The sequence below is a fragment of the Lygodium microphyllum genome, chromosome 1, assembly GCF_053477565.2.
Source record: "Lygodium microphyllum isolate KBCC chromosome 1, Lygodium_microphyllum_v1.1.10, whole genome shotgun sequence".
Lineage (NCBI taxonomy): Eukaryota > Viridiplantae > Streptophyta > Polypodiopsida > Schizaeales > Lygodiaceae > Lygodium > Lygodium microphyllum.
Genome location: NC_141135.1, coordinates 8,795,339 through 8,809,340, shown reverse-complemented (window position 1 = coordinate 8,809,340; position 14,002 = coordinate 8,795,339).

The window sequence follows — 14,002 nt, the reverse complement described above, 5'->3', positions numbered from 1 at the left end:
TCTCATCCTCCTCGCCCTGAATTCGACAGCCCAAATAATGTATGACTTGTTTCAGTTCCACAAAATTCCTAGGTGCTGCAGGTTCAAACCATCTAAGTTGTGGCTCTTGCCCATCCCCATAAATAGTAAAATCCATTACTCTTTCTTTTGGATGAGGCAACACCACCGCTTGCATATTGTGCAATTTAACCTTAGTAGGTCCAGATTGGACTCGTTGATAACCAATTATTGGTCCCCTAGAACAACGATAAATCTTCTGCACAATTCCGTTGGAACGCTTAAAAGAACGACACAACCAAGGAACATTTGTAGGGTTTTTCTCTTGAGTCTCTGGCTCAAAAGTACTCTTAGATTTATTTTTTTCCAAAAACCTATTAGTTTTTTCATGTTCTTCCCAATAATTCGTATCCATAGATAATGCTTGTTCCATCTGTAACTCACCCCTACTGAATTTAGATTTCTCTTCTTCTAAATAAAATTCTAAAAGCGAGATTTCATCTAGATATCGCCTTTCTCTAAACTGAAACTCTGCCTTTTCCTTTTGCAACTCAGTAATCTTCTTCATTGCTTCATTTACAGCAGTCAACGCTACCTCACGCTCTACTTCCAATGCCTTGTTCAATTCTCTAATAATCCTAGCGTAATTACCATGATGTTCACGAGAAGTCTGTGAAAACCTATTAAAAGCCGAAGCTGAATCATCCTCATCCTCACGAGATAGTGGTCTTTGTAAGGGTTTGCACCCATGCCTACTTCTCCTTTCTCTTTTCTTCCTTTCTAGCTGGTAGTAATAAATCCTTTTAGCTCTATCTGGCAGTTGTCCAAATACAAAGGGTAAAGCATTTTCCCCATAAGGAAGAGCTTCTAAGATCCTACTCTCATGCATACTATTATTATTATTAGTAACATCATCTTCTCCCATACTTTATGAAGAGGTTATTGAAATGTCAGCCACATCAGATATCATTAACTCAGGCATTTCTTTCTCCTCTAATTCATCCACAGAAACCGCTTCCGACCTGCTGTATGCAGAAAATACATCTTCTTGATTATTTCCTTCTTGATCCGTAGTTAATTGAAAACATGTTTCAAGCGAATCATCAAGATATTCTGCTTCCTCTGCTGAAAGCATTAAGCAATCTAGGGTTGTATCTTCGGATGTAGATAACCATTGAGTAATATCACTGTCCGAATCATTGTCAGATGAAAATGCTACAGCATATTCACCAATACCCATCTGTTCTACCTTGTGAGGCTGATGTACTATATTGACCTCTACTTTTTCTGCTATTGCTGTGTGTGGTGTTTTAAATAACCAGGCATAAGGCCCTTCATGATCAGTCCTCTCCATGTCCGAATCATAAAACTCACTGCTGGATTTCTCATCCATTTCACTAACTGCCTCATCTCCTGACTCTTTCAAAAATCCTTTTGAAATAACTTGTATTTTAACCCTATCATTTTGAGGACCAATCACAATTGAACCTTTATACCATTCTTGAATGCATCTTGCTTGGTATAACCAAGGTCTTCCCAGCAGCACAGAATATGATGAAATATTCGTTTGCGAACGAACGATCAAATAGTTCACATGAAATTCTAATCCAGCTACTACAGATTTCACATTTTGCAGTAACCCCAAAGGAGTTACTTTTCTTTGATCAGCCACCCGTAAAACAATATGAGTAGGTTCTAGATCCTTCAACCCTAATTCTTGCATTGCCTGTTCTGTCATCAAATTAACTGCTGAGCCACCATCTAACTGCACTTCATGTAGCAAGTGGCCATTAATAGTAGTATCGATAACTGGAGCTCCTGGGTCCACAAATAAATCTACTATTTTTACATCCTTAGTTGTTTTTCCTTTGGAAGAATTTTCACTGACTTTAGAAGCGTTTATCTCAATCCTCTTCCTTCGACGCCGAACTAATTTATGATAAAGTTGTTTCCGACAAACAGACGCTATTTCTAGCAATTACTGAAGGTTAATAGTCAATGATATTTCATCTAATGCAGCCCAAAGATCATAGGTCTTATTTATGGATTCTGCATAATCTTTACTCCCTTCCTTAGGAGGAACCAATCTTTCGGGAAAAGGAGCTACTCCCACTTGAATCTTAGGATTTGCTAAGGGCACATGTAATAACGGATGGTTAGAGGAATGCGGCGGAGAATCCGATTCAGGTAGTTCTATATTAGGATCTATGTCCTTAGACTTATCCTTCACTGCTCTGTTTAATTGTGGACTCTCTTCCTCTAAACCTTGCTCCTTCTGTTGTTGTTTTTGTGCCCTCGTAATGACACCAATCATCGGGTCAGCTCTAAAGGTCACCTTGCGAGGTATAAATTTTGACTTGACTCCAGTATCTTTCCTTATTGTTTCTACTTCAACTAAATTTGCAGCAGACGTTGAAGGTTCGTTATGTTTCCCTTTGTCAGAAATTTTATTATCCTCTCGCTTAGGGCAATTCTCTTCATAGTGTCCTTCACCACTGCACCTCCTGCAAAGAGGAGTATAGTCTTGATTTTTACGCGCATTTGGACAATATGTGGCTATGTGACCTTCTTGTTGACATCGATAACAAATTACTGGTCCCCTAGGTCTTTGTTGACCACCTTGTCCCATTGGATTACGAAAATTTCCATTATTTCTTCTAAAAGGAGAATTTCTCCCTCGATTGCCATCACTGTTGTAATTGTTTCGAGGCACTGGGGGTCTACCCTGGGTGGGCAATCCTCGTGGCCTAAAAGGTTGATTGGGTCATCCAATCTCATAAGTCGTATTATTACGATCCATGTAATTGTAATTCGTTTGCATTGAACGAGCTTGTTGTTGCTCTTGACCTAATTTATGCCAGCAATTTGTATCTAAATGACCGGTCTTGTGGCAAAAAGTGCAAAACGGTGGATGATCAGGCATTAACCTTGAAGGCGTCGGACACTCTGTAAGCCACATGGCCGTAACCATGACACTTACCACACCAGATACTAGATTGAGGTGGGTTTGAAGTTGAATTTCCCGACGATTTTTGTGCACTAGATCCTTGTGTCGTTACCGAATAAATTTCCTTCAAGGGTGCTTGTACAACAGTCATAATTTCCTCCTTTTTCCTAGAGATTTCGCAATAATATCTGCTACTTTTGCTTCATCCAGAGGAGATTGAGATTGCGGCATAGAAGGCATTCCTGTCTGCATCATATAGGCTGGAATTGAAGTATACGGATTTAGAGGTACACTCGACATGTTTGAACTTGCGGTTACCGAGGGATTTAAAGGAACGGTCACATAAGACACGTTCTTAGGTACCCCGCCTGAAGTGCTTGGATATTCTGTCCGAGGTTCTTTGAATAGATCTCTCCGTCGTTGTTGACTAAGCTGCACTTCTTCCCACCATCTAGCATGTGTTTTAGCATCTGCCAACGCAGCTGGTCGTTGTAAACTAACATGCTGATGAACTTCAGGATTAAGTCCATCAATAAACTTACGTTTTTGCGTGGAATCGTTAGGAGCAGGATTCATCTTACGAATGATTGTCTCCATGCGCTCAATGTAATGTTCAACACTTTCAGTTGCTCCTTGGGACAAGTAATCCAGTTGAAGAGCCAATCTATCTTGAAAACCTTGTCGTCTAAATTTTTCTAGAAAAGCCCTTGATAAGGCAGTATAGGTCCCTTTATGTTGAGCATCTAAATTCCCATACCATTTTGCTGCTTCATCTTTTAATGTTGCAGGGAAGATATGAAGCTTCTGGTCGTCATCTATTATCTCATTGGCGACGCAAGTCACCTCAAATCTTTGCAAATGGGCATCGGGATCTTCGTCCCATAGTCCCCCGAATTGCGTGAAATCAGCTAATCCGACTGGGTTGCGAGCCATTGTTTCTCTAAATAATAGCCCTAACCCTAAATCGTTGATAGTATCAAACCACGTAGGTTCCTTAGGCTTCTTAAATAATTGATGCAATCCGAAATTTGACTCTAAATCCCAGTCAAAGAGCAGTTCAATACTCCCAACCGTAGCATTAGCTTCACTCTCCCTATTTTCTCTATTTTGCCTAGCTCTTTCCCCAGTGACACTACTAGTACTGGAGACAACTTGATCCCATTGATATGAAGCTGCTTCACTTTCCTTTGATGGTGTTCTATCAGTTGATAAGCTAGGCTGAAGAGGTTCTACCGTTGAGTTAGACACAGCGTCTACTCCCAAGTTCAGCAATGCGTTGACCCTCTCTAGCCTTTCTAATAGCCAAGCCTCTTGTCGCACTGCTCGTTCTCTAACTCGCTGATCCCTAGCTTCGTTTTGCTGCTTCCGTCTCTCTTTTGAATTCATCCACGATTACTAAACTAGCTCTTACTGTCATACTCCAAAATTACGCTCGTTTTATTTGAAGCTATAAAATTAGGTTGTCGCTTGTATGCGCGCTTAGAAGGTTCAAAATAGTCGGCAACTCTGGGTCTATTTCCCCAAAATGTAACTTTTCTTCTTGCTTGGGGATTAAGCCTAGAATTTCAGCAACCTCTCTAACGTCTTTCGTGTCGAAAGCAATTTTTAAACCTCTGGATACACATATCCAAGGCAACACATCATCCCACACTACCCTTCTAAACGTCCGATAAGCTGTGCGGTGATACCGATCAAAGTGGTACGATACACTGATTGTATTTATCTCTACCGCGTCTATTAACCCAAAGTGTGTCGCTAGTAGAACTATGGTTTGCGCACAGTCGTTATAACCCCAGCTCCAAGAGGATAATTGTTCAACGTCCACAGTTAATTGTGGCCCAAAATATGTGCCTCCCTCTACTAACTCTGTATCCCTCGCCCAATCTAGCACTTTTCTTTGGCACTCTTGGGGCAAATTAGGAAAATAGTCCCTTAGAAAAGAGACTGCGTATTCACTCATAAATAACACCTAGGATTTGAATACCCTAGGAAAATTGATCACCCGCTAGAGCGCACTTGGCTCCCGGCAGATGCACCAAAAAATGACTGGCCAAAGACCAAGCCACTTTTACCCAGGTCAGCAAGCCAACTCCTAAGAGTTGTTGCACTAAACAGGTGATTGTTGCTACTAACAATGCTAATTTATTTTAGTCTTCCATTAATTGTATGGCGTTTTGTTTGTAGTAATCCAACTACAAATATTCTACGCTTCAGTAAATTATATTAGACACTAGATTGCTAAACCTAAGATAACTACGGTTTCCCTCAATCTTTCAGGAGCGGCTAGTATAGATCTCTTAGATCTATTTGTATATCTCCGTTTAAAATTTTTTTATATGTTTCTCTCCACCTTATTAAAATTAATTCTTTTTACTTATTTAAGTGATAGCAAACATTCAAATCAAATTCTTTGATGTACCATAAACCCCTAAATTTTAAACCCTTAGTAAACATGTCCCCCCTCCGTACTGCAATTTCGTCGTTGCTTTTAAGTGTTGAAATATTTAATTTATTTTACGAGAATAACGTCCTTTCTTTCTCTTCTATTATTAAATATCAACCAAAATAAAACAAGTTCTTTCATACTCTCACGTGTCCACATTCATAATTTATTTTAAATTCCCATATCACCCTTTAATTTATCAATGAGTCCTAGTAGCCCTCAACCCCATGTATTTAAGAAATTGGTTGTAAAATGAATAACATGTAAAAATTTAATATAGATGCTGAGGCTTTTTTTCCCATGCCATCCAATCATTAAATTATTTGATTTTATTTTGTTTTAATTTAAACTAAATTTTATAACTGCAACCTAACATTATTAATTATTAAAAAGTGTTGTCAAACTTCTTATTTGTGACTTCCCATGTTTCATAAATGTTCACACCACGTATAATCTCTCCTTTCAAAACCAAAACACCATATCTTTGTACGAGCATTTCTTAAGTAAAATATTATTAAAATATTATTTCTTTTCTTTAACCCTTACAACAAAAATGCACTAATAAGTCAAAGATTATCTTTCCAATCTTTCACTAGGAATCTATAATTTATATCAGTAAATAACACATTTTTAAAAAAGGAAAACTATGCTTTTTCTCTAAATATAACTCTTTTTGAATTTTTAAATATAACAAAATAGCTTTAAAAATTCTGATAAAAATTCAGTAAATTATCTAACTTATAAGCTTTATAGAAAAAAAATATTAGAACTTATAAATTTTCAATCAGACATTTTATGAAAATGTATTTGTGTCATTTTAAGTCATTTGTTTTAGCTTTTTCGACTATTTTCTATTTTTAATAAGTGAAAATAGGTCCACATAAATGCAAAAAACCATTCAACATAGAAAAACAAGTTTCAAAGCATTTTCTAAAAATACTAAACTAAACATTTACTTATAATATATCATTCATTTTAGATAAACGGTTTAGGCATGTACTTGTAAATCCCGCGGGTCGTTGTCGCGTCTTTGAAGACCGTGTCCTCTTGCAATCTAGTCAATGCAAGTCCGTCGTCCGGCCAGTCATTCCAACCATCAGCTCGTCAATCTTTTTACTCTCTCACCGATCCTCATGCAACTAGAAATTCTTCTCCTAGCCTGTAATTTCAGTTTGCTTGGGTATATGGAGGCTCCACGTTGACCATAAAAAGCAAAGCATGGAAATGATAGTCTTTCCCTTTTATCTCTCACTCAATTTGTGGATTGTAGGACTAGTTAGTTGGATTAAAACTTCTCCCCCTCCTATCAATGCATATTTGTGGTTTCTCTCTCTATCTCTCTCTCATTAATGAGAGGCAATTCAGTGTTTCTCTGTTGAGGGCGAGATGCCCTTAACACTTGGCGATCCTACAGTCATCGATCTTCGTGAATATTTGGTTGCAAATTGATTGCGATGGTGGGTGTCCTATCTCTTTTCTGGCCTAGCAGTGCAAACAACTAGTTATGAAGTGCTTTCAGGTGCTCAAGCGAATGGATGGCAACGTGCAGAAGAAGGCTAGCATGAACGAAGTCAAGCAAGGGAAGCACATCATGGCATGAAGGCATTTATGCAAAGTTTAATAAGCATATCATTTGCATTGCACAGTTTGGCTGGAATAGTAGGGAAAGAAGCGTCGCATGCTCTTAAGCAACATATTGCTGTTGAAACTGAGGAGATTAACGCTGCTATGGCAAGGTTGCAGAACCGACTATGAAAAAAGGTTGCAGGAGACGTGGTGATGGAAACGTTGGTGCAAGCGGTTATCAAAAATCACTGTCGCCCCAGCTTTTGCGACTTCATCAGGCTGCTCCTCAATCCTTCACTACTCGTCGTTTTTTATCTGCCTCTTCACCCTCTTCTCCCTTCTCCCTCATTCCAATTCGCAGACAGGCCCCCCAAATCTTTTTGCGCAGTTTGTTTTTTTAGAGATAGAGAGAGAGATGCCACGAGAATGTAACTGCCCCCTTACTAGTAAAGCCATTTTGGTAAATTGAAGCATTAAATAATAGTGATCCCCATACCTAACAAGGGGCAATCCAAGGTATCTAAAAACCCCCCATTTCTTAATTATCTTCAAGCCTAATAGTGGAAGCCATTCAAGAGTGTCATTAGCTACAACACTTCAAATTTGGTCTTGCTTATTATTGAGCCCGATAGGTCATAGAAGTCTTGAAAAGCCTCAAACAATGTGTTGAGTTGAATTCATTGGGCCATGATGATGCTAGAGTTATCATCCACAAAGAATTGAATTATTACTTGCCCTAACATCATGCATCCTTAGATTTCGCAAGGTCCCTCTTCGTACTAATATCTAGTCTAATCTTCTTAGCAATGGCTAATTTCTATGGCATAGAGAAGCAAGGCTATGGGACAACCTTGTCTCATAGACCTTTTTAGCTCAAAGGATTTGGAGACCGCCCCTTTAATGGATATTCTTAACTTCTACACTTGAAAGGAGTGTCATAATCATTCTAAAGAACTTCCTTCCAAAGGCCATTGCTTCAAGGTAAATGCAGACTAAATCCTAAAGAGCATGATTATATGCCTTTCAAAATCCATTCACTAGGAGGTAGTCCTGTCCACCAATCATTTCTTAATCAATAACTGTTGCAAGGCTAGGGATGGCATTTTCTATCTTCTGATTAAAAAAATTGAAGCCATAATGCTGGGAATGGATGACTTAAGCTAGTAATACCTTAATTTTGAGTGCCAAAGCCTTGACAACAAGCTTATAAGACATATTCAACATGGTCAAAGGTTGCTAATGGTTACTTTGATGCACATGGGTAATTTACAAATTGCCTTTATAACACCCATGTTGGCCTCTATAGGGAATTGGCTAGTAGCAAAGCAGTCCCTTTTGAATTACTTCATCCTTGCCAAGAGTCATTCTCTTGAATCTGATATTCAACACCTCCCCAAGGAAATCTCCATAATAATCACCAATGATCTAATGATCACCCTTTGATCATCACTATAGTATTACTGTAGACAATAATCACAATCATAATGCTATGTATTTTTCATAAAGAATTTCATCATTAGGAGGTAGCATAACTAATGAAATCCCCCATCCTTGAGATTAATACTAAGATATCCTATCAACTTGTCAAGACCTTGTGGTTTGTTTAAAATTCCCCCGAAAACTCCTAATTTATAACAAGGTCCTATCTCCTCTAAGTAATAATAATCCCTACAGGAAAACTTTAAACAGTCATAGCTGAGATTCACTAAATAGACCTATCAAATTTTGTCTAAAACTCCACCTTCCTCTCATACAAGAACTTTCTCGTACCAACATCTCCTAGCTAGACTGCAAGGACACAGCCTCCAAAGACAACAACAACAAACACCGCATCTGCATTAAATTCATGTAAAAATTTAGTAATAAGGTATCAATTGTATATAGTTTTGCCAAAAAATTGTTGCAATAAATGGCATGTTTTTAGGTATTGTCAGGGACCTTCTGACACTCACTAAGCGCGCTTATGGCATCCGATCTGTGCCATAGCACAAATCGAACCACGAACCGGCCAAGAGAGGCTACAAATACATTTGCTGGCCATGAAAACCTGCAAGAAAACTCTCCTTCTTCTCACCAAGAACCATGCTCTCCAAACACACAAGAGATAGGCACACAAGAAATTGGACAATTCTTCCATCCTCACCCTCTTCCTCTTCCTCACTCTCCATTAGATCTTGCAATGAAAGCACAAGAGAGGGAAGCAAGAACAAGAAGGCAAGTGTTGTGCCAAAATGAAAGAGGGAGAAATGAATTGTGAGAGGAGAAGATAAAGGAAGAGAGAGGGTGTAACCACCTCAACCTCCCACCTCCCCAAATCCCACGGCTACAACCACCTCCTTTTCCTTTCTTGAATTATAAAATTCAAATTTGCATACATTGGCTAAGGTCTAAGGACCCTTCAATTTTTGGAATGAGACAAAAGGTTTGACCTTTCCTTTTCCTTTGAACATTTTTTAATGTGAGCCTTTTGGACTACACATTTTACATTGCTTCATATTTGATTTTTTTGACAAAGGGGTACATTTGCAAAGTATCAATTTAACAAAAGTTGTTTCCATGTGAGCACATTTTTGTGCCTTTATTTGCACTGATTTCCTGGTCATCATTTCCTCCCACACTTAAGTGTGAAGCGTCCTCGCGAACAAACTTGAAGCAAAGTTTTTGTCTTCATTTTCAATCTTTGATCTTCATTTTCTTCTTAGATCTCTGAATTGCCATGGGACATAGAAGGAAATAGCACACAAAAGCGAAACACACAACTAGGACGTAATTGCCTAGGTCACAAACACATAAAATAAAACCACAAGCAAAACCCAAATGATAGGGCTCTTCAACAATTTTACTTACAAGGATAATTTCACACTTAGGATAGAAAGAAAAAACAACCACATCATAAAGCTCATAAGGAAAACCCGAAAAATATATAACCATAATGCATACCCGCACAAAAGATATAACCATGATGTATTCCACCCAGTTGTTTTAGAAAATAAAAGAAAAGGAGGTAATATTAAGAATAAAACAAAAGCTAGAAGGAAATTTATGGAAATACTTTGTGTATACTAGAGAATAGGCTTGGTAAAAGAAGGCGTGACTTAAGGCTTAGGAAAGTATGCATATGAACCACCATCAAGAAGGGATTTGTTCAAAAGATAATTGATTAAAGCATGAATTGTGGATGGATAAGACGATGGAGTTGTAGCTGACGCACATACGAGAAGAGAATAACATGAGGTGTAGATCTAACACTTGCTTATTCGTTTGATAGGGATGAAGAGGACAAGGAGGTGTCGCTAGTGAGGCATAAGGCATGGATCCGTCTGTTTGGGAACAGACCCAACACCACTGGCCTCTACCAACAAAGTTGTAGGGGCGGAAAGTCTGGCCGTAAGGCCCCCAAACACAGTCACTGTCCATCCTCGCTGCCACTGTTGCTGTCGTGGTTGTGTTCTTGAGAAGTCCCTGCCTCCAATAAAGTCATCTTTTGCCTTTCTTCCAGCTGCAATTTCCCTAGAAATTGATGGGTCGATCTTCACCATATTGCCCTCTTGGAAGTCGATGAAGCAGACGTCGCTGTCCATGGTGCTAGAGGCTCCACGTCCATTAGCACAGCATGGGGCACGTGAGGCATAGCCCGCCGTTGGCCTTGTTGAAGTAGACTTTGATGCACTCCACCTGCAGGTCCGAGTCACTGTGGTATGCACCCGTGGGGTTGATCCTGTGCTCATCGCACACCACCTCCCAGAACACAGCAAAGCACGCTGATTCACCATCTTTCTCGATCCTTCTTGAAATCTCTTCAAATTGAAACTACATTGTAGGCTCCTGAAGCAAACCTTGGTGGCCTATGAACCTCTCCGTGTTCATTTCTTCTATTTGACCATCATTGGCTTCAGATTCGCAATGGTAGAAGCCCATTTATCCTTGCAAGCTCCATAGCCACCCCAATTCCCGGCCAGTGCACCAAATGAAGAGTACCCTGCCACGGCACAAATCGAACCACGAACCGGCCAAGAGAGGCTGCAAATACATTTGCTAGCCATGAAAACCTGCAAGAAAACTCTCCTTCTCACCAAGAACCATGCTCTCCAAACACACAAGAGATAGGCACACGAGAAATTGGACAATTCTTCCATCCTCACCCTCTTCCTCTTCCTCACTCTCCATTAGATCTTGCAATGAAAGCACAAGAGAGGGAAGCAAGAACAAGAAGGCAAGTGTTGTGCCAAAATGAGAGAGGGAGAAATGAACCGTGAGAGGAGAAGATAAAGGAAGAGAGAGGGTGTAACCACCTCAAACTCCCACCTCCCCAAATCCCACGGCTACAACCACCTCCTTTTCCTTTCTTGAATTATAAAATTCAAATTTGCATACATTGGCTAAGGTCTAAGGACCCTTCAATTTTTGGAATGAGACAAAAGGTTTGACCTTTCCTTTTCCTTTGAACATTTTTTAATGTGAGCCTTGTGGACTACACATTTTACATTGCTTAATATTTGATTTTTTTGACAAAGGGGTACATTTGCAAAGTATCAATTTAACAAAAGTTGTTTCCATGTGAGCACATTTTTGTGCCTTTATTTGCACTGATTTCCTGGTCATCGCCATATACTATCATCACATCTAATCACTTCAATACCAAGAAAGTATCTTAGGTCACCCAAATCTTTCATCTCAAACTTCTTCTTCAAGAAGTCCTTAACTTCAGCAATCCCATTGTCACTATCACCTGTAATAATCAAGTCATCGACATAGATGACTATGATAACCAAACTTGCATCTCCCTTTCTCACATAAAGTGAGTGATCAGCATTAGAAATACAAAATCCAATATTTACAAGATACTCTCCAATCTTATCAAACCATGCTCTAGGTGCTTACTTGAGCCCATAGAGCACCTTCTTTAACTTGCATACATATGTGGGATGCTCTAAATCCTCATAACCTGCTGGCTGCTCCATATACACTTCTTCTTGCAATTCACCATGCAAGAGGGCATTCTTAACATCCATTTGCTGCAAGCGCCAACCTTTGGCTACTGCCAAGGCAATCACACATCTAACAATTGCCATCCTAGCAATTGGACTGAATGTCTCTTCATATTCTATGCCATATGTTTGAGCATAGCCTTTTGCAACTAGCCTAGCTTTATACGTGCTAACTGAACCATCTGCATTATGCTTGACTTTGTAAACCCACTTATAACCAATAGCTTTCTTACCCTTAGGTAAGGGTACCAAATCCCAAGTCTTATTGGCTTCTAATGTACCCATCTCCTCATCCATTGCTGCATCCCAATGAGCATGACCAACAACATCCTTTAAAAAAATGGTCTCAACATCCTCAACTAGTTTCACCATATAAGCATAATAGTGAGCTGCATAACCTTCAAAACCAAATCTTTTAATAGGATATTTGACCCTGCTAGATCTGTGTACCACCCGATCACTCAATGGAGCTTTTACATTACTATGAGCTCTCTGTACACCTGGTGTCCTGACTGAAGGAATACCAAGCTCATCATCCAAACTCTTTGAGCCACTGGAATCTCCCTCAAATCCCAAATGATTGGTAGATGCATCATTACCATCCATAACTTTCTTCTTTCCTTTGTCCTTCCCTGCAACACTTATATATCCACCTAAAGATGTGGGGCTACTCCTTAGTCTCCCAGACCAAGGGCTCACTGTAGTACCAAATGATGTTTCTGGTCCACTAAGACTCCATGATTCTTGTTTATCTTTCTGCACATAGCTGTCCTGATCATTATCATCATCCAAAACATCACCAGCAGGTGTATACCAACTTCCCATCTCATCAAAGATAACATCCCTGCTCACTCTGAACTCACCTGTGTTGACAGGGTTATAACAGTGATACCCTTTCTGCTCTAAAGAGTATCCAATAAAAACACATTTTTTTGCCTTTGGATCAAGCTTCTTCCGTAGCTTATCTGGCACATGAACGTAAATTGCCTCTTTATCCCATGAATCCTCAATAAGCCACTGAACTCATTAGAGAGGTACTCTCCCCCTCCATTTGATCTCAAGCACTTTACTTTTAAGCCTATTTCTATTTCAATAGCTGCCTTAAAGATTTGAAGTGCTCAAACACATCACTTTTTTCCTTCATAAAGTATACCCATAACTTCCTTGAACAGTCATCAATAAATGTGACAAAGTATTTGCTGCCACCAAGAGATACATTTTGTGTAGGCCCCCAGATATCTGTATATACTACATCAAGTATGTTTCTGCTCACTTCTCTATCATGCGAGAAGGGTTGTCTCACTTGCTTACCAAACTGGCATGCTTCACAAACTTTATGCAATTCTAGAACTCTAAAAGAGGGCAACCCTATAACCAATCCTTTGGACTGCATTAATTTCAGCCTTTGCACATTTGCATGTCCAATACGTTTATGCCATATTTCAATATTTGCAACTACTCCTTTTCCTTTAGCATACATAGCAGCATCCATTGCAAGAATTCCAACATCTAAGGTGAACATTTGGCCAACTCTACTTCCTTTTGTGGCCAACCTGCACTTATCATTAAAGTCTTCTACAAAACAACCTTTTGCATTGAATTGGACCTGCAATCCCTGCTCTACCATTTGGCCAACAGATACTAGATTCTTTATAATTGATGGCACATGTAATACATCTCTCAAACTCTTTGTTTGGCCATCATAAAAGGACAAGGGAACCTTTCCAATGTGTGAAATTGGGTGGCATGAATTATCACCCAACTGCACATAACCTGGGTTTTGTAAGCTGTGCATATCTCCAAACCATTCAACAGGACTGGTCATATGATTAGATGCACCTGAATCGATATACCATACATCATCATGTGTTCCCTTTACTATAACTGCATTCATCATATGCTGCATAATAAATAGACACTCATTTTTGTCTTCATTTTGTCGTGAATATGATGCATAGTTTCGTTTTGCTACAATTTACCACTGCGAATATCATCCTTCTTTGCATAGCAATGGGCTAAAATATGGACTATTTTTCCACAATAATGGCAAACAATAGCAGA